At 35.6% G+C, this 27,806-nt stretch overlaps 1 protein-coding gene and 1 long non-coding RNA gene across 25 annotated transcripts in view; one reads left to right on the top strand and one right to left on the bottom strand.

The window, feature by feature from the left end:
- LOC140844954 (uncharacterized) overlaps positions 1-8,961 on the bottom strand; it is a 47,299-nt gene extending 38,338 nt beyond the window's left edge. Inside the window, exon 1 of the long non-coding RNA XR_012123538.1 lies at positions 8,811-8,961. This is a non-coding gene — a long non-coding RNA (uncharacterized lncRNA). The remainder of the gene's footprint in view (positions 1-8,810) is intronic.
- Positions 8,962-9,071: 110 nt separating this feature from the next.
- The window catches only part of MAP2 (microtubule associated protein 2), a 281,142-nt gene continuing 262,407 nt past the window's right edge, over positions 9,072-27,806 (top strand). For 14 of the 24 annotated variants that reach the window (XM_073218204.1, XM_073218191.1, XM_073218200.1 and 11 more), the window contains exon 1: positions 9,073-9,318. The gene's annotated coding sequence lies outside the window, so the exon portion shown is untranslated. Of the gene's footprint in view, positions 9,319-27,806 lie in introns of all 24 variants that reach the window. The other 10 variants (XM_073218195.1, XM_073218194.1, XM_073218188.1 and 7 more) reach the window with 5 other exon arrangements.

Below are 27,806 nucleotides of genomic sequence, written 5' to 3'. Positions count from 1 at the left end.
TATAAGGAGATGTAATTTACATACTATAAAATTCACTCACTGTAAGTGTACAGTTTGAACAGTGTTAATTGGTTTACACAGCTGTATGCACATAACAGTTTTAGAACACTAGAAACACCACAAAAAGTTCCCTCATGCTGGTTTGTAGTCAGTCAACTGTTGCTCTCATTCTTCCCCTAAGGCAAGGCAATTAATGATCTACTGTCAATTTCTATTGGTTTGCCTTTTCTAAAATTTCATATGAATGAAATCATGCAATAAGGAGTCTTTGTGTCTGGCTTCATTAACTTAATAAAATGACTTTAAGGTTTATCTTGTTTGTTGGATGTTATCTGTATTCTGTCCCATTAATTGTGCAGTAGTATTTAGCATAGCACCTTATCCCAATATGTTTATCTGCTCTATAGTTCATGGACATATGGATGGTTTCCAATTTTAACTATTATGAATTTTGCATGCTTTCATTTTTCTTGGGTGGACAGCTGAGAGTGGAATATGTAGGTCATGTGTAAGTGCACATTTAAGTTTTCAAGAAGCTGACAGATTTTTTCCCAAAGTAGGTGTACAATTTTATACTCTTACCAGCTATGTGAGTTCCAGTTTCTTGACATCTACACTAATACTTGGTATTGTGTTTCTGTAATTATATCATTTCCAGTGGATACATAGTGATATCTCATGTTCAAATTTATATTTTCCTAATGGCTTATTAAATGAAGCATTCTTTTGTGTTCTTAGTGGCCATTAATATACATTCTTTTAAAGTATCTATTCAAATAGTCTTGTGAGGCGGTAATTTGGGTTGTTCACTTCTTCTTGGGTTGTGAGAGTACTAGATAAGGCAAGGAGAGACCCCCCAAAAAAAGGAAAGCCACTCCAGATTGGTAGGTGGCCTTAATAAGCAAGGCACCTTATGTATGAAGTTTGTCTTGGATGATTGCTGAGGTCGAGTACATCTCCATACCCTTGCTCCAGAATCTTATAAGTTTATGGTCTAGATAGTCTCAAAAACACATTGCTCTCTCAAAGCCGCATCTTTGAAAACGGCTCCCACTCTGGGAACAGTGGGTAGAATGCACATTGCAAGACAAGGCAGTGGGTGAGGAGCCTCTGATTGCACAGGTCCAGCTCCTGGGTCAATCAGTAGTAATGTCCTCTCAATGACCTCTTCCAACAATGATTTAGAAGTATTTTCTACCAATCTTCGGCTGTTTTTTTTTTCCTTAATGGGATCTGTTAAGAGCAAAAGATTTTAATTTTGGTGGTATCAAGTTTTTCTTTTTACATTTTTTGCAACATATCTAAGAATTATTTACCTAATAGGAAGTTACAAAGATTTTCTCCCACATTTTTCTAGTTTTGAAATTTTATCTCTTATGTTTAAGTCTCTGGTCTATTTTGAGTTAAATTTTGATACATATTTTTTAGGGCCACATAGAATGTTAAACATGATAGACCCTATGCTTGGCCATGAAAACAAGCGTCAATACATTTAAGATAATTAAAATAATATAAGCATGTTTTCTACCACAATGGAATTAAGCTAGAAATTGATTTTCAAATCAGTTTCTTTCAAATTCATAAAAATGTGCAAATTAGACAGTCATAAAGGAAATAATGTATTTTGAACTAGAGAACACAACATACCACATTTGCAGAATATAGATTATGCAGTGTCCAGAAAGAACTTTATAGTTTTAATGTTTATATTAGTAGACAAGAAAGCCTGAACTCAATGATATAAACTTCTATCCTGGGAAGCTAACCAACAAGTAGCAGATTAAAAACCATGAAGGAAGCAGAAAAGGAGATCATGAAGATAAGCACAGAAATAAATTAAGTGGAAAAGAGAAAAATGATTGAGAAAAGCAATAAAATTAAAAGCTGCCTCTGTGAAATTCATTAAAATGTAAAAGCCTCTATGTAGACTTATAAGAAAAGAAAATGTAAGACACATTATCAATAACAAGAATGAAAGCAGGGACATTACTAAATGATCCTAAAGATATGAAAAGGATAATGAACAATGTAATGAATACAAATTTGACAATTACTTACACAAAATGAGAAAATTCTTCAAAATACACAAATTATCCCTGACTCAAGAAGAAACAAGTTGAAGAGCCCCATATCTATTAGGAAAATTGAATTTTTTCCCAAAAACTTTCTTACAAAGAAAATACTCATATCACATCAGTGGTGAATTTTGTCAAACCTTTAAGGAAGAAATAATTTTACACATTTTTTTTCAAATATAAATGAGGAAAAAACCCTTATTTTACAAGTCCAGCAATTCCTTGAAGCCAAAAAAAAAAGATTTTACAAAAAAGTAAACTACTGGCCAATATCCCTCATGAAAAAATTCTTAAAAATGTATTTGCAAAAACAACTATTCTAGCCACACACACACACACACACACACACACACACACACACACACACACACACACACACAATTGCAAACAAGGATTTATGATAGTATTCTACATTGCTTTAAAATATAAAAATTAATGTAATTCATCATGCACTTAGAATAATGGATAATAATGGAAAAAAGTATTTCATCTTGATAGATACATTGGAAGCATTTAACAATAATCAAATGCAAATTAATGATAAAAGCTGTCAGCAAAGTAGTTAGAGAAGGGAACTTGCTCAGTCTTATAAAAAGCATGTATAAAAAATTATAGCTAACATTATAGGTAAAGATTAAACTTGAATGTTACCCTCCCTAAGATCAGAAATAAGGTAATGGAATTTTCTCTCATCAATTCTATTTAATATTGTTCTGGAGGAGCTAGACATTGTAGTAAGGAAAGAAAAAGAAATAGGCATATTATTTAGAAAAAAATTATCTTCACAGACATCATTATGCACATAGAAAGCCCTACTAAATGTACCAGTTTTTTGAACTCATACACCAGTTTAGAAAATGCACAGAATGTAAGATTACTTTATAAAAACTAAATGTATTTCTATATACCAGCAATAAATACTTGAAAATTTAAAAAAAGACAAAAATGGTACCATTTACAATAGCTTCTGGAAACATGAACTATTTAGGAATAAATTTAAAGACATATATGCAAAACTTATCCACTGAAAACAACAAAGCATTGAAAATAAAGACTCAAGAAGACAGTTTAACAAATTTAATAAAGTCGATGCCCTAAGAAGTATGCTCCCAGACCACAAGCCAATGGAATTAAACTAGAAATTTATAACAGAAAGACTGCTGGAAAATCCCAAAATATTTGTAAATTAAACAACAAACCAAAATAACTCCTGGGTCAAAGAAAAGTCTTGGGAGAAATTTAAAAATATTTTGAATTAATGGAAATGAAAATATATCAAAATCTGTGAGATTCAGCAAAAACAGTGTTTAGAAGAATATACAGACTGAATGCATATATTAATAATAAAAACCAGGGCAGAAATTAGGGAAATTGAAAACAAAAAGGTAATTGAGAAAAATCAACAGAAAGAAAGGTTGTTTCCTTGAGATCAATAAAATTGATAAACTCTTAGCCAGAATAACAAAGAGAGAATGAACTGTTAGTATTAGAAACAAAAGAGATGCTGTCACTACTGATCCTAAAGACATTAAAAAGAAACAAAGGAAATTTATAAACAATTTGGTGACACATATTTGATAACACAGGTGAAATGAATCAATTTCTTGGAAGATACAGTCTATTAAAACTCCCACAAGGAAAAACAGATAATCTGAATAGGTCTGTATCTACTAAATACACTGAATACATAAACAATCTTCCAAAACGGAAAGCAACAGGTTCAGAAGGTTTCACTGGTGAATTCTACCAAATACTTTAAAAAAACAAATGAAACCAATTTTATGTATTTTGTTCCAGAAAACAGAAGCAGAGGGAATACTTTTTAGCTCATTCTACAAAGCCAACATAACTTTAATACCAAAACCATAGAAACAAATTACAAGAAATGAATAACTATAGTTAACCTCTTTCATGAGCATAGATGTAAAACTCAAGAGAATGTTAGCAAATTGTATAATTTGTATAAATTACATAAATATAATAAATATAATTTGTACAAATATATTAAAACTATGTATAAAAATAATTGTACACCAAGACCAAGTGGAATTTATTCCAGGTATAGAGCACTGTTTTAGAATTAAAAGATCAGTTTTACCTGACAAATCAAGAAGATTAAAAAAAAAATTATCTGATCATATGAATAGATGCAGAATAATCATTTGATAAAATCAACCCCCTATTTATGATTAAAACTCACCCACATTAAGAATAGAGGGGAATTTCCTCAACTTGATAATGAACATCTACAAACAACCTACAGCTAACATTATATTAATTTGTGAGAAACTAGATGGTTTCTCCTTGAGACTGGGAACAAGGCAAGGATGCTCATTCTCACTTCTGTTGAACATCATACTGGAAGTCCTAGTTAGTGCAGTAAGACAAGGAGAGGAAATAAAAGGTATGCAGATTGGGAAGGATAAAACTCTTTGTTTGCAGGTGACCAGATTGTGTATGTGGAAAATTCCAAAGGCTAGATCAAGAAAAACAAACGAATAAACAAAAACATCTGGAACTACTAAAAGATTATAGCTAGGTTGCAAGATATAAGGTTAATGCACCAAAGTCCCTTTCTTTCCTATACACAGCACTATACAATTGGAATTTGAAATTAAAAACATAATACCATTTACATTAGTGCCAAAAAATGAAATACTTAAGTATAAATCTAACAAATTATGTGTAAGATCTATATAAGAAAAACTAAAAAACTCTTATGAAGGAAATCAAAGAAGATATAACTAAATGGACAGGGAGACTCAATATTGTCAAGATGTCAGTTCTTCCCAACTTGATCTATAGATTCAATCCCAATCAAAATTCCAGCAAGTTACTTTGTAGATTTGGGAAAACTTACCCAAAAGTTTATATGGAAAAGAAAGAGATGCAGAATAACCAACACAGTACTGAAGGAGAACACAGATGGACCACACTATCTGCCATCAAGACTTACTATAAAACCAGGACAATACTGTCTTGGCAGAAGAACAGATAAACAGACCAAAGGAAGAGAATAAAGTCCAAAAGTAGACTCAAATATAGTCAATGATCTTTGATGAAGAAGCTAAGGTAATCCAGTGGAGAAAAGATAATCTTTTCAACAAATGGTGCTGGAACAACTGGACATCTACCTGTAAAAAATGAATGTAGACACAGATCTTGCACCCTTCACAAAGAACTAACTTAAAGTGACTCACAGACCTTGCTATGGAGTGAATATTTGTGTCTCCTCTAAATTCATATGTTGAAACCTAATGGCCAATGTGATGGTATTGGGAGGTAGGATTTTGGGAGATGGTTAGGGCATGAGTGTGGAGCTCTCATGAATGGAACTGGTGTTCTTATAAAAAAGGCCCTGGAATGTTCCCTTGCCTTTTCTGACACATGAAGGCAACACATGTTGAACGTAAGAAGGTGCCACCTATGAGGAGGTGGCCCTCACTAGACACTGAGTCTGCTGGCACCCTGCTCTTGGTGTAGCTTGCAGAACTGTGATAAATAAAAGTTTATTGTTTATTAGCTACCCAGTTTATGGTACTTTTTATTATAGCAGATTCAAAAGACTATGACGGAACTAAATGCATAAAACACAAAATGAATAATCTTTAAAAGACAATGTAGGAGAAAATCCTAGTAACTTTGGGTTTGACAATGAGGTTTTAAAAACAATACATAAAGCATGATCCATGAAAGAAAAATTGATAGGCTGGACTTGATTAAAATTAAAAAGTTTCACTCTGTGAAAGACATTAAAAGAATGAAAAGACAAGCCACAGGCTGAGAGAAAATATTTTTAAACAACATATCTTAAAAAGGACTTGCATCCAAGATACACAGAGAACACTTAAAATGTGACAGTAAGAAAACATACAATTCAATTTAAAATATGGGCCAAAGATCTGAATGGACACTTCACCAAGGAAGATATACAAGTGGCATGTAAGCATATGAAAAGATGTTCAAGATCATATATCATTAAGGAACTGGAAATTAAAACAGCAATGTGTACAACTATACATCTATTAGGAAGTTTAAGATCCAAAACACTGACAACACCAAATGCTGCTGAGGAGGTGGAGCAACAGGAATTTTCATTCATTGTGGTGGAAAGATACAACTGTTTTGGAAGACAGTTTGGCAGTATCTTGCAAAACTAAACATAGTCTACTATAGTCTACCAGCGATCCAGCTCCTAAGTATTTACCTAAATGAGTTGAAAAACATATGTCCACACAAAAACCTGAACTTGAATGTTTGTAACAGCTTTATTCATTGCGCCCCAAAGTTAGAAGCAATTAAGATGTCCTTTAATAGGTGAATGAACAAACTAGTACATTTATACAATGAAATATTATTCAGTGATATAAAGAAATGAGCTTTCAAACCATGAAAAGGCATGGAGAAATCTTCAATATTTACTGCTAAATGAAAGAAGCCAGTCTCAATGGATACACACTATATGATTCCAACTATATGACGCACAGGCAGAGAGGAGAAAAGGAGATGGGAGGAATCAGTGCAGTACAGGGGATTTTTAGGGCAGTAAAACTATTCATATAATACTGAAATGGTGGGTACATGGAAGTATGCATTTGGCAAAACCCACAGACCTATAACACCAAGAGTGAGTCTGAATGCAAACTACAGATTTTATTAACAATGATGTCTCAATATGGTTTCATCAACTTAACAAATGTACCACATCCATGCAAGATATTAATAATGGGGAAACTGTGGACAGGAGAACAGGGAGTATATTGGGAACTCTCTGTACTTTCTGTTCAATTTTTCAATAAATATAAAACTGCTGTGAGAAATAAAGCCTGTTAATAATTTTTTTAAAAAGCCTCAAAGGGACCTAAGTAGAGACCTATACCATTTTCATGAATTGGAAGATTGAATAGTTAAGATAGTAATTCTGTCAAAATCACTATAAATTCTATAAATTTGACACAATTCCCATAAATAAAAGCATTATTTTTATAGAAACTGACAAGTTGGCACCAGAATTTATAAGGAAATGTAAAGGACTTGATGATTCAAAAGAATTTTGAAAAAAAGGAAAATAAGACTGTAGGTCTTGCAATACCTGATTTCAAGACTAACCATAAAGCTGCAGTAATGAAAATAATATTTGTGTTTGCAGACAGTGAAGATGGGCAGGACTGTGTTCAATGCCTAAAGTTGTATAAGTCTACTTTAAGTTCAGAGATAATGTAGATTCAGGGGAATTCTGCCAGAAGTGAAGGAAGGCACAAGGAACACCCTCCTTTTGGAACATCATTCTTGTGTCAAATACCTCAGAACAGGAACTGAGAAACAATAATTGGACTACAGAGGATTGAAGAGATATTCTCAATGAGCACCTGCGGCTGTGTGATAGGTCACGAAGATCAACTGCTAATGCTCTAGCAGAAGTATTACACCTTCCTTCCATCCACATACTATGTATCATTTCATAGTCTCCTAAGACTGCTTCCTTCTCAATCAGGCCACATTCTGAGGAGCCCTGCCTCTTCTAACCTCCTTGGTACTTGAATGTGTACTGATACTTCCAACTTCTTTGCAGGCATCTCCAGGGCAAGGGATGGAGCTGGGCAGATTGAAGCAATACAGGGAACGTGGGGTGTGACTGTGGAGGTCAGGGTTTCAGATTTTGCTTTTTTACAGTTGCTAGTCTTTCTAGCCTCCCATCATTAGGTCTTTTTTTTCCATCTGAAAAATTGAGGGAATTGGAAAAAATGCCTAGGAAATCAACTCTGATGTTCAATGGGTCAGTGATTCTATGGACAACTGAAGGGACAAAACCAAATTATAAGTGCTGTTTTCATCAGCACTGTTGAAACTGTACAAGCCACAGCTCACTATCTTGGCTGACCTTAAAAACAGCTTGTTAATTCTCGATGTAGATGCTTGAAGCAATTCTAAGTTGCAGTTTACCTCGCTTACTTAAAATAAAGTGCTGTTCTCTGATCATGAAGATTCCATGATAAAGAATCATCTGTTTTCTTAGTTGGTCCTATCATCTCCGAAAGTATTCAAGAGGTGATTTTTTAAAAATGGTGACATTTCAAGGTCAACATTTTCTGGGCCAATTCGTTATTCTTGTGTAATTCTTCATATTCTTCACATACTCTTCTTCATTATCTAATTACAGCCTCATGTTAAACATGCCAGAAAGGCACAGTTAATATTTTTAATCTTCATTTGACACATTTATACACTGAGATTTAGATTAAGTGAACTGATTCTTGATCACGTATCTGGCTGTCTACAATGCAATAGCTGTGAAGGCAGGGATTTCGGGTGGAGGGAGCTAAGGGAGTCTGATTCACTGCGTCCACTGTGCCTAGCAAAGTGTCTGATACACAGTATGTTTTAATAAACATTCTTTGAATGAACACTGAATGAATGATGTAATTAGTGATGGAGCTTGGTCTAGAATTGCCCAAACCCTCAGCCATTGCTCCTTTAGCACTGACAAGAGTTGTTCTCTTGTTTTCATGCTCCCCCAATATCCTCTGTCCTTTGGAAATGCAGCTGTTAGGCTTGGGACGGCAAGGCCAACGACTTTCTCCACGGAGGGTCACGGGAACCCTAGCCGCACAGAGACGGAAAAGGAAAGGAGGGCGTCTATGGGGATTCTTCCCTCAGGAGCTACGCAGACGCCCCCAAATCCCCAGGACGTGGGAGAAGGTCTGCTGGGTGCCTCTGTCCCGAGGGCGCGCTCACCTTGGTGGCGGCGGTGCTGGAGGAGGGAATTCTCTGGGCCGCCCGCCGGCCCAGCCTGCCCATGGCCGGCGCAGCGCAGGTGGCCCGCGGCTGCCACCCTTGTGGTGCCCGCCGGGCGGCAGGCTGGCTGCGGCAGGGGGCGGGGCGGCCGGGCTCCCCCTCCCGGACACTGCGGCGGTGGCCGCCCGCCGGCGCGCGGAGCCGGGCGGGACCTGCGCGGGGCGGGGCTCGCGGAGGCGGGGCGGGACGGCCGGGAGCCGGCGGCGGGGCGGTGCTCAGACTGGGCCGCGCGCTCGGGCTGCGCGGGCTCTCGGCGGCCGCGGCGACGGCGGCAGCATCCTCCTCCTCTCTTCCTGCTCTCCCCGTCGCTGCTCTTTCTTCCTTCCCCTTCTTTGCCTCCCTCTTCCCCTGCCCCGGGGGCCCCTCTCCTCCTCCGGACGGCCGTCGGTCCGCAGGCGCGCGAGCAGTGGCAGCGGCGGCGGCGGGTGCGCCCAGTGCCTGCTCCCAGGTAAGACAGCCTTCCCCGCCTCGGGTTCTGTGCAGGGCGCCTCTCCTTCTAGGCGCCTCGCTCAGCGCCTGGAGGGAGCCTCATCCCGGAGCCGGGTGAGAATACAGAGCGGCTGCCTGGTCTTCTGTGCCCTGAAAGCAGGCACAGGTTGGCTGAGCCGTCCGGGCTCCCACCTGGCGGAAGCTTCGGCCCGGCCTCTCCAGGTGTCACTCCGGGGCGGGGGAACATGGATTTGTAGAAGTGTGTGATGTTGGTTAGGTACCGCTTGGAAACGCCCGGTAATTTACATCAGGTTAGGATATCTGTATTGAATGCTAACACTGCCTGAGCTGTAGAAAGACGAGTGAATTATACAAAGATAATGGAAAAAAGGGAATTCAAGGTAGAGAACTTTTTTGTCCATTCAGCTGCAGAGAACTGCATATTGGCGAGTGAATGAATTAGGGAAGTCTTGTCAACGTTAAATCATTTTTCTCTGTAATTCTTCTAGAAACAGCTGAAGAAGAAGATTGATAAATACAGTTTTAGGAAAAAACGAAAAATCAATGCGTGGTCTTGTTGGAGGGCAGAACACGAAAAAAATGAGTCTGGATTAGCTTGAGCGTCCACATAGTCTTTCTTTTTAAGTGATGGGAGTGGAAAGCTGCATCTACAGCCCATCTACACTTTATTTTTAAAAGGCTTTTTTTTTTTTTTTTTGGCTGCAATGCTGGTTACACCTTCCTTTCCCAACCTTGTCTTTTGTTTAAGGATGGAAATTTAATGAAAGAGACTGAGAGGAGCCAGGAGTGGGGAGGTGTTTTGTTTGGGTGTGTTTAGGGAGAAAAGCCTATGGGGTCAGAAAAAAACATCCTTCAAAACTGGCAGTGATGTTATACTGCCTGCATCAGGGCTTTGGGATTTTGTCAGAAAATAAAAACCTTCCATTAACAACAAGCCCGTTTGTAACAATTGCTGTGTGCCATCTGCTGTAAACCCTTAGCATAATGCTTCCAGAACATAAAACCTTTTAAGAACTGACTCAATGTGAAAGCTTTTTGTTAAATGCATACATACACACTTATACCCCTGTGTGCATTTGTGCACACCACACATGCACATGTATACAACTATGTAACATACTGTATACAAACATAATATTACAAAAGGGAGTGGATAATGAAAAGACAAATATTTTTCAATTTGTTTTGAGGGTTTGGGGATTATGGTGTGAATGGAATCTGTAGTGGAAAACAAAAAACAATAGTGTTGGGTGGTATATAATTTTGAATGTAAGGCAGAGGGATTGTTTTATCAATGTTGGTGAGGAAATAACCTAAATAATTAAGGTACAATTTATTTAAAAGTGATCTATCTGGGAGAAGAAATTACTGCAAACTGAAATTGAGGTTTGCAGCCGCAGTGAGGCGATGGAGAACAAAGCCTTTTATGTGAGCCACATTAAGCAAACTGTTCATGCTTGAGCTGCAGGTACCAGCCCAATATAAAGCATAGCTCTGTCACCCTGTCATTTCACTGTGGGCAATTATAATTTTTTTGGCAGTGAAAACAGATTACATAAATAAAAGCTCTTTAGAATGCTCAAGAGGAAGATTGCAGCCTTTTACCTGAATGAGACACACAGCACCCCTTTAACTGGGCAATAGGTGTCTACGTATTTTCATAGAAATCTGTGACTTTATATATCATGGGTGTTGCAATCTCCTGCTCCCCTTCATGCACAAAGGCATCCTCCCTCCAAGAAAAGCTGAAAGGCATTATTTTTTCTCTCAATAAAGAATATATTTGTTTGTGTGTCTTTTAACATTGATTTCCTAGTACTTTTATCTGATTATCATAGGTTTACAACTGTACTCATGATTTGCATATTCATAGAGCTATTGTGCCTTTAGGATCAGTGGTACATGCTGTATATCTTTTCATGGTTTGTTTAATTTTTAATTGTAGTATTTCAGTTTGCTGTAATATTACTTAATCTCCAAAAGTCTTAAAAAAATGTTCCTGTAAGTAGAAAATTGCTTGACATACACCTAGAGCACTAAATTTAAAAATTGAACTTCCTTTAAAAAATATTAATATTTTGATTACATTATTTTCATTTTCTTTGTTTCTCTCTTTTATTTTCCCCCTCTTGTCAAATACTCTGTTTCTTCCTGGCTGTTGGTGCTAATTTACATTTCTAGTTGTCTAGACTACTAAAAACAGAGCCAGTGTGCTCAGGAATTTTAAACTTAGTATTTGTTAATTCTCTACAGCAACTCTCTCTCAGGATGACTTGTTTACAGCACCTTTTGAGGGAGGAGAAGAAAGAATGTGCTGAGAGAGCATGACCCAGTGAAACTGGCCCAGCCATTACCTCATCACAGTAGCTTCTTCAGATTCATTGAGAGAGCTGGCATCTTCTCAGTGGAAACCAAATGCCAGGAGCACACACACCCATCTCAAGGCAGAAGACCTTTTCCCATAGCCTCTACTAATGCTGTTCTTCGGAGGTTAAAGGGTATTTTCTCTTTATATTTTTTCAGGGATCTTGAACTTGGTCAAAAATATGCAGCCAGAAACTTGGCACAGAATCCTCTAAGCCTGAAGGAATGATTTCATTCCTTTACTACTTTTGGCTTAAATAAATTCGCAAAGTTTCTAAACGTTAGAAGGGAGAAGGAAGAAGAAATGCTTGTTGGTGTATTTTTGCATGTTTTCTTATGGCACACATACTTTTTGTTGAATTTTACTAGCAACTAGATAATAGACTGAACTGCTATGCTTTTGAAAACTATAGTTGCACTGTTGTACTTCAAATGAGTTATCATTTACTTAGATGTTTACATGACACTATGTGTACCCCTAAACTATTCATTGATATCCATGTGAGACAGACCATTTGAAGACCAACTTGGGGATTTTAGTATTTAAGTTGATTATTCTAATAGTGAATTCTTTTCAATGCTTAATTTTCTTTTGATAGATTAAGATAAAGAAGCTGAAATAATAGTTATAATAGATGATAACACTACCCCTTAGATCAATACTTTACTTCTTAATGCTAAAAGTAGTCATTTAGGTAAGTCATTAGTAAATACATGAACCTGAAGGTAACATTCGGAAACAGTCATAACCTCTTTTGTCTCTGATACATGAGTTAAAGATGCTATTAAGCTCTTTGAGTCATATCTGATTTTCAAATATATTTGTTCTTTTTACTACTTCAACTCTATGCCTTTACTGTTGCCATTGCCTCGATCTACTCAATCTAGACCTTCTCAAATATGGGCTATGTTGATCATTTCACTCATTTTTTTCCCCTCTCCCTTCACACTGTTTTTAAAAATCTTGTATTTGAATGTTAGACTTCTTTAGGCATTTTGGCATCAATACTGTTACTCTCAATATAAATTAGCTTTTACTTTTCACTAAGGAGAACATTTATTCCTATTTATTTGTTATGTATCTATTAACTTTCTACTAGATGAAGAATATCATACTGAGGACTGTGTAAGGAAATACCAAAAAAAACAGGCATGGTTCCTGGCTTTAGGAATTTACAAATGCAGTTGGAGGGATTTGTTTCTTTTTTAAAAAGTAGCATTCAAAGGAGTAGTTGTACTACAGATATGATACACAGTGAAGGGACTGCATGTGGACACAGGGACAATATCCCAGGGCCTCAAATATAAGCTTTCATATGTCAGTTATGTAAATGTCCTAATGTGTATCTGCCTTCTTTATTTCATATGTGTGTGTATATATGTATATGTGTATGTGTGTGTGTGTATGTACATGCATATATAGTATTTCTTTAAATTAGCGAATGATAAAATATGACTCTTTTGAGTGGTGTGTATATATACACATACGTAATGCAAGTACCAACAGTCTCAAATGTTTCAGTCAATCAGATGTAGAAGGTCATGTCATTAAATGCTGGAAAGCACAGGAAAATTCTTATCCCAAGTATTCTGGGAAAAAATTTCAGTATTCTCAAGGAATTAGCAGTCCCAGCTGATTCTAGGCATCAAAAACAGGTAACTGTGCAGTAAGAAGTAGTACACAAAGGGCCAAACTCAAAGGAAGAGGGTCTTTGGGAGAGTTTGGGTGGGTGGGTTGGGTAAAGGAGATAGGAATAAAAGCAAATTCTCTGCTGTTCATGTTGTCCATTTGGAATGGAGATGAGCCTTTGTCTAAGTGGGTGGAAAGGAAAGAAATCTGTTTTGTTTTTCCGCATTGACATAATATTTTGTCCATATCCCTCCCCAATCATTACTTAGAATTAAGGCTGTAGGTGTTTTGTTGTAAAATTTATAAATGATGCTGTTAGAAACAAGTCTGTAGTGAATTAAAAATTTAAAAACAATGTGAACATAAATATTTGATTTTTTATGAAAAACACTTTGAATCTAATCTTTGAACTTAATCTTTCCTGTTTTAAGAGAGATAAACTTTACTTTTAATGGTAATATTTTAACTGTGATACTTTTTCCTTAGTGAAATTCTGTGGAAATTTAGATGAAATAAAGAGCTCAAGGTTTCCTCTTTCAGCCAGTTGTTAAATTTATATATGGACTTTGTGGAAAGTTTTAAATGATTTGTTTTCCATTAAACAGCCAGAGAGGGTCAAATTTCTTTTTTTTTCTTTTTGTTATGTTAATAAGCCTTCTAGGGAAAACAATTTGACTTTTCCCTTCACTTCTTCCATTTCTTATTTTCTTTATTCCTTCCACCCTTTTATCCTTTTCCCCTCTGGCTTCTTTCTTTCCTTTGCTCCTTTCTTTCAATTTGCATTGACAAAAAATCATTGATCATTAAAAAATGTAAATACAGCCTGCTATTTTTATTGAAGTTTATTTTCTATTACATTTCTCATTTCATGTGCAGTTTTATGCTCTCTTCTCCTTCACAGCTCCATCCCTGCCTTGGCCCTTTCTTTGATCTTGCCTTTTATGACCTCTGGCCTTGGTAATCTTTTCCTTGTATACCAGTCTTTAATCATGCTTCCTTTCTTTAGAAAGCCTTTCTGAATCAGGAAGAAAGGTTACTGCCTTGTTTCTTCCCATTATTTGTACCCAAGTTTATCTGCATTCCCTTATCTTATAGATAATTGCCCATCCCAACTGTGTCTTCACCAGTCTTCCTCAAGTTAGTTTAAAAAAAAAAAAAGTCCTGCAAGTAAAAATGATCCATCTATACAACTGATAGTTTCCAAAAGGAAAAATTTATTTAACCAACTGGGTTTTTTGTTTTTGTTATTTTATTCATCTGACACCAAATAAAATGGTTTGACTATTTATATAAATTAAATTGACTAGTACAGCCATTATATGTCAGCCACTTCATTGCCTTCATTTTATGCTGGTTAACTAACTTCACTGAAGTGCACACAATAACTACTCTATGACCAATCAGTAAATGTTGAACTAAGTTAATTTTAAATAAAAATATTTCTCATTACATCCCTCTGTACATCATTAGCCATGTTGAATCCATCTCAAAATGATCATAAAACAGTGCTCAAATGTCTGTGAGTGTATTTCATCACTTAACTGCCTACGTCTTTTACATTTGAAGCAAACTCACAAGTAAATATGTAAACAAACTCTATTGATTTGAGATCGAATAATCATGCCAATATTACCCTTAATGTTAATGGATTTATAGTTGACTAGGTTGTATTGTTGTAACAATTGTAACAGTACTGTGTTATATTGTTACTGGAAAGCAGTGAAATTCTATATTGAATTGGTATGAGAAAATGTTCCTCAATTTTATTGGCTAAAAAGAATGATGCAGCATCATTTTCACTGGCATAAGGCAATTTTCAGCTTTGAAATTTTATTATTTGGATGTTGTGCCTCTTAAAAGAGTAATTTAGGCTTTCTTTAAGGGTATGCATTCTTTTTTTTGGCAAAACTGTATTTTACACAATGTGTTGCCTTTTTTGTTAGTGTTTATATGAGAGATCAGATTCTTTTAGTCCCTTTTGAAAACAAGCAAAAAAAAAAAGGTTTTGGGATTCAGCTATGCATTCTTTTTACATTAATATGTCATCTAGTATAGCTAAGATCTCGTTCTTAAATTTACTACACATACTTATTGTTTATTGTTTGAAAAAATAATTACTGATATGTAGCATACAATTTCTTTGCTCAAGTGATGATAATGTGAAGTCACAGTACCTGTAACAACTTATTAGCCCCCCAAATGTATCTGCCTCGTGTTTCACAGAGGGCTAGCATTGTGGTATTAGGTATATGTGTATCTGTGTGTAATAATCTAAGACAGTCAGCCTTTTATAAATATGTCATTTTTCATAGTTGAGATAAATTGTTATACAGTCAGTTGATTTAAAGAAAATGAAAATCATACCATAATGTTCTACATGAGAACATTTTGATATTAAGTACAATTTTATGGGAAAAACAATGATATAACTATTTATTAAGGAAATTAAATTAGATGAATTTCCAACTATTGGTGTTTTTCTGTTTGGAGGTATATATAATACAGATTCCATTGCCCATTATTGAAATAAAATGGTAAAACTATTGTGCTCAAAACCAAAGCATCTGCATATTGATCAAAATATCCTAAATTGAAATACTAGCCATTAAATTTATCTTTTAAGAAGTTCAGTTGGTGCCACTTTCGCTGGAAAATGTGGTTTATTTAATCAGCAGAAGTCAGACTTGATAGAACTTTAGAAATTTTGCTGCCAAGAAAGAATTATGAAAGCACTAAGCACACTACTGAAAGCTGGGTCTCTTATAACAACAAAGTGAGTATGATCTTGGGTTTATTTAAATGTGCTTTGTCCTTTGTATCTCAAACTAAAGTTTGTCTCATTCATAGATTACATGATGAAAATTTTTATAGACCATTGAGTGGCCTTTGCTGAAATTGAGGTTTTGTGTATTTTTTTTAAAGTTCTTATCACTTTCAGAAATTCAGTCACTATTTCCATGATTTTTGTTTATTTTGTTTTGAATTGGGCCACATTAAATGAGGGTGTCAATATCAAAATTAGAAGTGATGAAAACTTTGTACAATCCTGGACATTTTCACTGTCCTATTTCAGCCCCTTCCTGAAGACTATCATGAGGGTTTATGATAAGAATAAAAAGTTTTCCATTTAAAAATCAACACTGAAAATGAGTAAACTAATTTTTAGTACAATCTTTTCCTTTTGCTTCCTAATATATTTATAGTTTGTATATCAGAGAAGATCTTTGAAACCTTATTAATCAGTGGCTTAGAAGGATTATGTGCTTACAAATCTGGAAACAAAACGTCATTAAATATATTTTTTCCTTCTGCACCATGACAGAAGGGACATCAGTTCTCAAAACTTGCTATTTTATATAAATTAGATGATGTTTGAAGGGGAAGAGAGATTGTTATGAGTGAATGGTGAGAACCTCTGATATACATGTAAGTCAACTGGGGCAAGGAATGGTTAAGTGACGTCCCTAAGGTGCTGAGTAGTGGAACCAAACCTAAGACTCAGCTATTCAGGTTCAAGCTCAGCACTTGGTAAGGGGTGCCACTGAAGAACCATTCTACTCTGCTCTCTCTTTCTAATTCTGGTTATATTGCTGTTCTGTGAACTGAGGGTGGGGTGAAGTGACAGTCGTACCTCCCCAACTTGGTGACTCAACTGTGACATTCCCATGGGTGTAAAAGAGGGAGGGACGTAGAATTCTAAGGCCATTCCAACCAGCTGCATGCCAGCTACACCACTGAGTGGTGAGACTAAACCGGATCCAGGAAACACTGACAAGGCTCTGGCTCTGGGGCCATTCTTGTGGTTTGTATCTCTTAGGACAGAAGTTGAACTCTGGGGATGTGTGTCCAGACAGGTACTTGGAAATCCAAGGAGCTTTTCCCTGAGCTTGAACTGTGCATACTAATGCTTCCTGATCGATTGACTCTATGTTTAACCTTGACTTTATATGTTCAAGAGGAATATGTTCAACAAATATAGCCAGGTTGCAACTTATTCCTGATGTATACCACCATGAAATTTTCTCTAAAAATAGCTTTCCTTTTGTCTCCCACAACATTTACACTTTTAGCTAAAAGGAAGTGAGATAGATAGGCTGTGGTCCTCTGTGCCTGTGCCCTGTCCCTTTGGCTTTCTTACTCTTGTTTATCTTTCAGTTTCTCTGCCTCCAGTACTCCATCATTCTTGGGTTTCTTTTTTGCTTCTTCCAAGGAGACAGCAAATTGAATAAGAATTAGGTGTTGCCATGGGTACTGTGTTTTATAGAGCTTCACCTGCACCAATGCTACTTAAGTATTACAGAGTCTTAAGTTGACAAATATTTGAAAGGCATAAAGAGCATCTTGGAGGAAAGAAATTAAGAACCCATGCTTAAATATTTAAAGAGAAACAGATTCTAGTCACTGAAAACTGAAACTATACCACTATTCTAGGGTGTGAAGGAATTTTGCTGTCACCCTTCAGTTAGAGAAGGTTATATGATATGTCCTAATTCTCTAGATGAACAAGTTTAATCAACCATCAGAATTGGAATGACTGTTTTATCACTGAGTAGATGCAACAGAATTCCTTGAAGTATTTCCCATGCATATTTGTAAAAGATGGACTGTACATATTGTCTTCCCATGAAGTATCTTTATTTTGAACCATAAATAATGGGAAAAAAACAAAAATTGGAATTACACACCAGGAATCTATACTTATGAAGGCAGGTCTTTTAAAATAAGGTATTTTGTGCAGTTCTTAGGTGTGGTTTATTGAATTTGACAGTCTGACATCTAAACGATCTATAACGAATTAAAATAATACCTTTCAGTAAATGATGTTCTTGAGAAAAATTCACTTTCTTTCACATAACTATTAGTCTAGCAAGACTATGTATTACTAATATCATGGTCTGAGAATTATTCATTTATTTAAGAAATGGTTATTGGATCCCCACAATACAGTAGGCACTTTTCTGAATGTGTGGGATATAGGGACAAACCATACATATTCCTGCCCTCCTGGAGCTTATATTTTAATATAGGGACACACATTAACAAGTAAGACAATAAATGCATGAACATTTTAGACATGAAAAAATGCTCTAAGGACTTAGACAAAAAAATCTATAATAGAGCTTGTCTGAGTTGAGATAGGCTGCCTTTGGAGATACAAGTAATGAGAAGTCAGGCATAGAAATATCTGGAGGAAAAGTTTTCAAGCCAAAGAGGATAGCAGAAACAATAGCCTTAATGCTGCAAGAAGCATATTTGAGAAACAAATACAAAGCCAGTGAGACAGGAGTCTAATGAACATTATAGAGTATAGCAGGAGAGGAGATCAAAAGAGAAGGTAGGTGCCAGGCCACACAGGTCCTCTTGACCATGAGAAGGGTCTGACTTGGCCTTGCAATGCATTCTAATTTTTAAGGTAATAAAAGCTGAACTTTTTAAAAAATTTCATGAAAGCTTTCAAAGACTAATTATATTTTCTAAATCTCTGTGGATATATCTAACTAACACATTAATCACAAGAGAGAAATAATTTAGAAAACCAGAAATCAATGGTGGAGACAAGATTAGACTTTTGTTAACTTAAGCTAATACCATGCTATAAATATAGGTAACCCAAATTGTGTCATTTTCTTTATATAATGGAGAATTACATGTATTAGTAAACTTAACCCCTTTTAGCCTTTTTTGTACCTGAAGCTAAGTTTTAAAAAACAAATCTAAACAGAAAACTAAAAATCCATTTTTGAGAAAGGTAGTCATAAAAATCATCCCAGTTTCTAGGAACAACAAATGCTGGCGAGGATGCGGAAAAAGGGGAACTCTCCTACCCTGCTGGTGGGAATGTAAAATAGTTCAACCATTGTGGAAAGCAGTATGGAGGTACCTCAAAAAAATCAAAATAGAAATACCATTTGAGCCAGGAATTCCACTCCTAGGAATTTACCCTAAGAATGCAGGATCCCAGTTTCAAAAAGATGTTTGCACCCCTATGTTTATTGCAGCACTATTTACAATAGCCAAGAAATGGAAGCAACCTAAGTGTCCATCAGTAGATGAAGGGATAAAGAAGATGTGGTACAAATACACAATGGAATATTATTGTGTATGGAATATTATTCAGCCATAAGAAGAAAACAAATCCTACTATTTGCAACAACATGGATGGAGCTAGAGGGTATTATGCTCAGTGAAATAAGCCAGATGGAGAAAGTTGAGTACCAAATGATTTCACTCATCTGTGGAGTATAAGAACAAAGCAAAAACTGAAGGAACAAAACAGCAGCAGACTCGCAGAACCTAAGAATGGGCCAAAAGTTACCAAAGGAAAGGGAGGAAAAAGGGGAATAAAGGGCATTACGATTAGCACACTGAATGTAGCAAGATGGGCACAGGGAAGGCAGTGTAGCACAGAGAAGACAAGTAGTCACTCTATAGCATCTTACTATGCTGGTGGACAGTGACTGTAATGGGGTATGTGGGGGCGATTTGATAGTGGGGGGAATCTAGTAACCAGAATGTTGCTCATGTGATTGTATATTAATGATACCAAAAAAGAAAAAACCCACCCCAGAATTAACATAAGAATGAAAAAAAAATCATCCCAGTTTCAGTATGAATGTGTTCTTTGGCTGTTTCCTCACAGTGGTTTAGTTGTAAACAAATTCAGGAGACAAGCAACAGACAACATGGTATTGAAATTCATAAATAAATTAAGTAGAATAACACATATTTTGCTGCTTGGAGGCAATGGCCTAAATCCCATGAGAATTTAGTAAGTGAACTGATAAAATTTCATAATGATCTTGGATCACCTGTGAGATTGATCAGGTATGTCTTCATGCATATATTCTTTATTCTATAATATTTAATGTACCTTTCAGATACTTGAAGGTCTGTTTACTTTCTTCCTAGGCACTTCCTCAATAGAAAACAAAACTATTAATTTTTTTATTCTGTCATGTAATGTTTACAGGGCACTTTCAAAATATCACATGTTTTAGGGGAAATTAGTATTTTTATTTTACAATGAAGAGTTACTGTTGATTTTTCTCTAAGCTTCTTTCCTTGACTTCCGTTTGTCTTTTTTTTTTTTTGATTAATTTATGAGTAAATTGCTTTAGTGTGGAGCCATTAGATAGAGTGATAATGTATCTCCCAGACTTGCAGTTACTCAGATTAAGTATTAAAATATTAATAACATGCAAGCAAATAATTCAAATACACATTAAACTCTAAAGTTCTTGGAATTTTATTCAATATGGGCTTTTTAATATTGAGATATCACTAAACATCAAAGTAAAATGTTATTTCAAAGGATTGATGACAAGGCTTTAAAAAGAAACAAAAAATCAATTTCCTTCTTTCTATATATACACAATGGTGCTTATGTTAGAGAGTATAAAATATATAGTATATTGCTCCACTCTAGTTCATATTCACTAGAGATACAATATTTAAAAGGAATATTAAACATGAATATAATGCACAATAAGATAAATGGTAAAGAATAGTAAGTCCTGTAAGTGCTATGTAAACTCAGAGGGGAGAGATTTGTCACCATGTGGAGAAGCTGAAGATTTCATGTGGGAAGCAGGACGTGGAGTGGAGCTGTGTATGAGGCTGTGTTAGGAAAAGTGCCCAGTTAGGACAGAGGTTCTGACATGAAGGCACTGAAGTGACAATGACCAAGGTAAGACAGATTGTTGCAATGGCAGATATCTTTTTGAAAAGAGTGGATGGGATTGGATTTGTAGAGGTCCTTAAATATTGGGCTTAGAAAGAGTTTGGTTTTATCAAGGCCTTTGGAGTCAGTGAAGAATGTTGACCTGGGGGGTGGCATGAGGAACATGATGTTGTAGGACTAGCAAGACATATTTGAGAGGACATAGCAGCTGATCCAGAATTTCTGTATATGGTGTGGTACAGAGACACCAACTTGTCTAGAGTAAAAGACTAAGGGATTTGTTCAGGAACCATGGATATAGACGTTTTCAGGAACCATTGAGAAAATACCCATACCAAAGAAAGGAGGTGGGTGGCACTGATAGAGATGGAGTGAGGAATGCCAGAAGAGTTAGAAGCCATGTAAAACTGTAGAGAGTGAGTAATATGAGCTACTCTTGGGGTTATGTTATTTACATGTAATATCTGTATTTTTAAAAGGACAGTGACTTTGGAAAACAAAGCAAAGAAATAAGATTGTATTTCAATTCCACTCTTTCTCCAATTTCTTGGCCATATTGGAAATGGACTACATGACTTCACAAATTAATTTAGTTAACGATTACTGAAAATCAATGATATGTGTATATATGTATCTAAGTAAATGCAGATTTTCTTGCAAAGATTACAAAGGCATTTTTGTTAGATATTTATTTCTAATTTTAAATATTTTCATTCTAAAAACATTTAATATCTTTATAACTCACATCATATGGCAGAAGTTGGCCAAGCTATTGATACATAATATTTTAGGCTTTATTTATTTATTTAGGCTTTTAATATTTTAGGGCCAGATAGATAATATTTTAAGCTTTGCAGCAAAATATTATCTATCTGGCCACATGGTCTCCATTGCAATTACTCACCTCTGCTGTTGTAGCAAGAAAAACATCAATAAAAAAATATGTGAACAAATGTATATTGTAATGTGTTCCAATAAAATATTATTTACAAAAACAGGTGACAGGCCCATTTGACCCATGCATAGTGTATGACCCAACTCCTGGCATATACAGTTATGTTTGAACATGAATCTAGAAAATGTCTTTGAATCTACGTAGCCATACTTTTCAGTGGTCACAAGTACAGTGAAAACTGCACAGGGGCAATGGTTATATATTTACCTTTATGAAGACCCATGGGATGGAATCTTTAGATGTCTCTCAAATCAGAGCGTATTAGAAACTGCAGTGCCTGTCCTAAACCACTGGCTTGGTTTTGTCCTGTAGGCACTGGTTGTGTTTCTGTTTTTTTCTTGACCTCTGGAACCTCAGAATAAAATTGTATTCCATTTCAAGTAACTATTCAGAACCTGTAGTTACACATTTCACATACTAACTCTTCCATGCTTTATTTTCTTATGATTTACCTTTATCTGAATTTTTAAAAATCCTTTCTAGAGCAAGGTAAAATGTAAATAACACTGCATTCTGTATTTTCATCAGAGATCCACTTCTAATATGTCTGTGACCAGAGCAATACTTACTTGCCAGGAGTGAAGGTGGCATGGCATTTCAATCATGTTTGCCCCTAAATTAGGACAGATTGTACTGTTCTTGTTCAGTTTCTACAACTGTAATTATTTTCTCAAAAATTGTAACTTTCGTGTGACTTCACTATTGTAGAGCATTTATTGAATCTGTTACCCTCCTACTTTAAAAAAATAGGTGGTTTGTTCTTCTGAATCTTCTGCTGTGTTTGTTGTCACACATGCCTTTCAAAAGACTTTTCAACCCTCAGGACTTCATTGGTCCTGGTAGGAAGCTGCCATGACCTCAGAATTTTTCTCTCTTTTATGAATGTGTGACCATGAAAATATTCTGGGGATTAAAACTGAGATACTAAATACTATTCTCTTTTTCTCCAGAATGCTACATGAGGGTTTCTTATTCCAAAGTGAAATCTGGGACTGTTGTATATTTTGATTTTTTTTTTTTTTTACATTCTCTTCATGTGAAATAATACTGTTGCCTTCTAATTTTAATAATAGGTTTTATTCATACAGTGGAATTAAATACTTTGACTAATTTTGACTGTTCCATTAAATTAATAGTGTGATGTGTTTGTTAGATCCTTCTAGAAATGATATAATGGACAAGAGAACTCTTCATCTGGCTAGTTGCCTGAAAAAGAATGTTATCGATTAAGTGTAACTTGATAGTTATTTTTAGATATTATTAACAGGAATCATGGGAAATGATTCAATTGTTAAAGTTCATCTTTAAAGTTAAGAAAAAATAGAAGAACACCATATAAGGAAAAGATTTTAGGAAAACCCTAGGAGTTAAAAGTTTTATTCCACCTTATGAGTACCTGTATTTAGATTACGAATTATTTTGCTGTAATCATTTTGTATGATTTAGTGTTGTAAAGAATTGGAAATTGCAAGTTGCATTTCAGTGAGCTTGCAACATAGACAAAATGGTGATTGATGGGTCTTAGGTATATTTGAACCAGGTTTCAATGAATATCATTGCCCAGGCGCAATTACAGGGATCATAAAAGGCTTGATCCTATACTAATTTATTGTAGTGCAATATACAACGTATCTCAAATATTAGCAAAGAGGGTCAGGTTAAATAGTTTAAGTTAGTCATAATGAAAAGATGGCACCATATTCTCCTAAGGCAAATTCAATTTGAATTTCCCATGGCAAAAAAAAAGTTAACATTTCATTGTATATATTGATGATTAGGAATGTAGGGCCTGTAAAAAATGATGCAAATGGAATATGCATGTTTAACCCTGAAAACATCCTGATTATTTAAAAATAACTATTTCAAGGTAAAAATTGATTCGGGTTCTGAATTATGTGGGGTGGTTTTTCACACCACAAAACATCAAAAACAGAGCAACCACTGGAGATTTTGCAACAAATGAATAAACCATGACTATATCTGATGATAAAATACAATTTATTTTGTGAACAACTCCACTGAATTTATTCAGCATGCTTTCTCTGAAAGGAGAATGAGAAAAAGATTGAATAATTGTAATTGCCTTTCCCAAATTATGCACCTCAGATGTTCTTAGATCTACAAAAAAGGTTATGTATGTGGAAAATCTACTCCTTCTGGTGAGCTGTGGAGCCCTACTTCAGACCAGACATGTCTGGAAAATGCTTCTGCTCTGAAAAACACTGTTGACTTAAGAGTGGCAATTTTTCAGCCATTTATGGACTACGATTAGTCCTCAAGATGGAGTGAAAACTAACCTTACAGCTCTCTGGTGGTCAGACTTACTATTACATATCATCTTCATAAAATCTAGGCATACAGATGGTTTCGCTCATCTTTGGAGTATAACAACAAAACAAAAACTGAAGGAACAAAACAGCAGCAGACTCACAGAACCCAAGAATGGACTAGTGGTTACCAAAGGGGAAGAGGGTGGGAAGGGTGGGTGGGAAGGGAGGGATAAGGAGATTAAGGGGTATTATGATTAGCACACATAACATAGGGGGGGCATGGGGAAGGCAGTATAGCACAGAGAAGACAAGTAGTGACTCTATAGCATCTTACTATGCTGATGGACAGTGACTGTTACGGGATATGTGGTAGGGACTTGATAATCGGGGGAAATGTAGTAACCACAATGCTGCTTATGTGAAACCTGAGCATTAGATTGTATATCAATGATACCTTAATTAAACACACACACACACACACACTAATCTAGGCATACACATATCTACAACACAGGATGTAGTTAACACAGAAACAGTCTATTTCAAATTGGGGTTTAACTTTATTATACAACTAGTTATAATATAGTCTAATAATAGAACACAAATGGACTCCTTGTTGGAAAAATCTATACCAACTCTAATAAGAATTCCATTGTACACTTAAATATAATTTACTGAGTTTTATTTTGTTGTGACTTAATAAAACCTAAAAAGTTATACTTTAAAATTATACATGAAAATTATGGTGACTCATCTTTGGTGGTTTAAACGTTTCTTCTTCATTTCTGAAGTTAGGATAAAATAGAGAACAGAGAAGGGAATCATGGCAATCGCTTTGTATAACTACAGCTTTACCTTGTTGCTTCTGTGAGCCCACATTGCTGATGCTTTTTGTCTTTCATGAGACTACTCACTTGATTACCTGATTCCACAACTACTTGTGACTGTTTAGGTCTCCATTTATTAATGCCTATACTTCTTTGAACTAAATTTCTTATTTTTTTGCATAGATTCAAAGGAAGCACCCCCCCTCCCCCCAAAAAAACACAACTTATCACCTCCCTGGCCTTTGTTTCATTATCTTTAAAAAGAGGATAGTTGCCAAAGATCTCTCAAGAGTTTTGTTTTGTTTGGTTTTTGTTTTAAATCTAGGAATCTGGAAGTAAAATTGCAGCTATCTTTTAGGACAATTCTTGATTTTTTCTCAACAGGGAAACAGAGTAAACAAAATGCTCTACATGTCACAATTGTAGCTCCAAAGAAAGTCTGTATTGCCAGGTTTACCATAATATGATGTATATCACAGATGCATCATTTTTGCCATTATTGAACAGCTGGAAATGAAACAATTGTAGCCCTTTTGGATATAAACCTAGTCAACTGACAAAATTTCAAGTCTGTTAAGTCATTCCACCAGTTGCTTCTAAGATACACAGCGTGGGTAGCCATTGGCAATGCACAGAATTTATTTGGAAGAGGATGTAAATGAAAATAAATTACAGACCCTTACTTATTATTTGGTATAGTCTACACAGAACTTTATCAAAATGAATTAAAAACTGTCTATTGCATTGTGTTTAGCTGTCTCTAGATCATTGTTTGTAGGCTGCATACATTTTCATAGAGAAGTTCACTTTTTAAGTATCAATGAAAAATTAATCTCATTTTTAAAGTAGGGAAGTGTGACACCTTAGTCACTATATACTTTTTATTTCCTTGTTTGTATAGTACCTAAAAGATAGCCCTACTGCCAAAAAAATTATGTGGAGGAAGGGAGTGGTTAATAATATTTTTGAATAATTGAATGGTTTCAGAGAAACTAGATTGTAATCCAAAAAGTTTAACACAATTTATTTAGTATTACAACAAAAAGGAAATTATGACTTTTTTTTGGGGTGGTAAGATTTGAAGGAATCTTATTGGAGTATAGTTGATATACAATATTATATTACTTTCAAATATACAACACAGTGGTTCAACAGTTACCCATATTATTAAATCCTCACCCCAACTAGTGCAGTTAGTACCTGTCAACATAGAAATATGTTACAGAACCATTGACTATATTCTTCATGCTGCACTTCCATCCCTGTGACCAACTTATGAATCAATTCTGCTTCTTTCTCTTAAAAAGAAAAAAAAATCCTCCATTTACCCAAAATGCCCAATCTTTAACAGAAATCATTATTATTCTACTCACTTACTGAGAACCTGGGAAAGCCTTTGACTCTCTGGGCCTCAGTTTTCTAATCTCCTTGGTGAGGGGGATAAATTTAAATCTTCTCCAAGACTACTTCATATTCTGTGGTATTGGAAGGACATTGTATTAATGCACACTTTTGGACAAATCAGTTTGTTATGTTAGCTAGCTTTTCACCCAGTAAAGATTCCAGTGATTGGAATGCTGGACAGGTAAGTTTTTTTGAAAAGCTGAATGTCACAAAGGAAGGTTAGAATTATGAGGCTCCTTTCAAAGTAAATCCGTCCACTGTGAACACCTCCTTTATATTCAGCAAATATTTGGTAAGAACCACTTATGAGCTCCCCTACTGTGGTGAGTCATGTTAGCAGTATAAAGAAAAAGATGACTGCATCCTTACCTTCCAGAAGCTTTTATGGATTTGAGGAAGACGGCCACATGACATTCTGTGGACAACTAAACGGATTATAAGTGAACACTTATCACGTCACCCTTTACCTATTTAAAAGTATATGGGAGAAGAAACATGTATACATCGGACTTCAGTAGGAGCCAAATCGTAAATATTTGGTACAAATCGTAAATGAGTGGTACAAATAATAGATGCTGTTGGAAAGATGAGGCTAAGATAAGGCTAAAGGAAAAGATGGATGCAGCTCTACCTACTTGTCCATTGTTTGCCCTCCTGTAGTTGGTGTGGATTTAAAAAAAAAAAAGAATTGTTTTTGAAAAACTCTGTTTTGTAATTGAAAAGGCAGTAAAATGTTTTATTCACTAATATATATGATACCATGTTTTATTTCTTTGTGTAGTAAGTCTTAAAACAATCCATCAAACTTAATATGGATAAAACATTTCTCAAAAATCCTTTAAATTTCTTATTAACTCAAGATGATCAGCAAATACTGTTTCAGTTCTCTGAGAATGTCTTCCACTTCAAATGTAAGTCTTTTGGAAGACACGATGCTTTAGAAAGGATGGAAAGAAGGAGGAGGTGTGCCCAAATAATTGATTGTACCATTTTTCAAAACAGAGGCCATCTGTTTTAGAATTAGAATTAAAATGTAAATTATCAAAGGGGAATAATGAGAACCTCCTTTCAGACAGCAGCCAGTGCAATTAGAGGAAGAAAAGGGGTTGGGTAGGTTTTCTACTATGCACAAGTCATGAATGATGAATTGAAAGGCTGGGAGGCGAATGATTTACAAGGAACTAAGTAGACGCAACGCATGGATTGTCTAATACTCTGGGTGGTTGAATTCATCCAGAAACAGCCCTTCAACTCGGCTGGGACTGAATCCAAATCACAAGATAACCACACAGAATTTAGGAAGTCACTGCATTGGTACCATAGGAGGATATAAATTGAACTACAGGGCTGGCATG

This window comes from Manis javanica, chromosome 12 (genome assembly GCF_040802235.1).
Source record: "Manis javanica isolate MJ-LG chromosome 12, MJ_LKY, whole genome shotgun sequence".
Taxonomy (NCBI): Eukaryota; Metazoa; Chordata; class Mammalia; order Pholidota; family Manidae; genus Manis; species Manis javanica.
The sequence above is the reverse complement of the archived record's forward strand: the minus strand, read 5'-3'. Positions and strand labels throughout refer to the sequence as shown.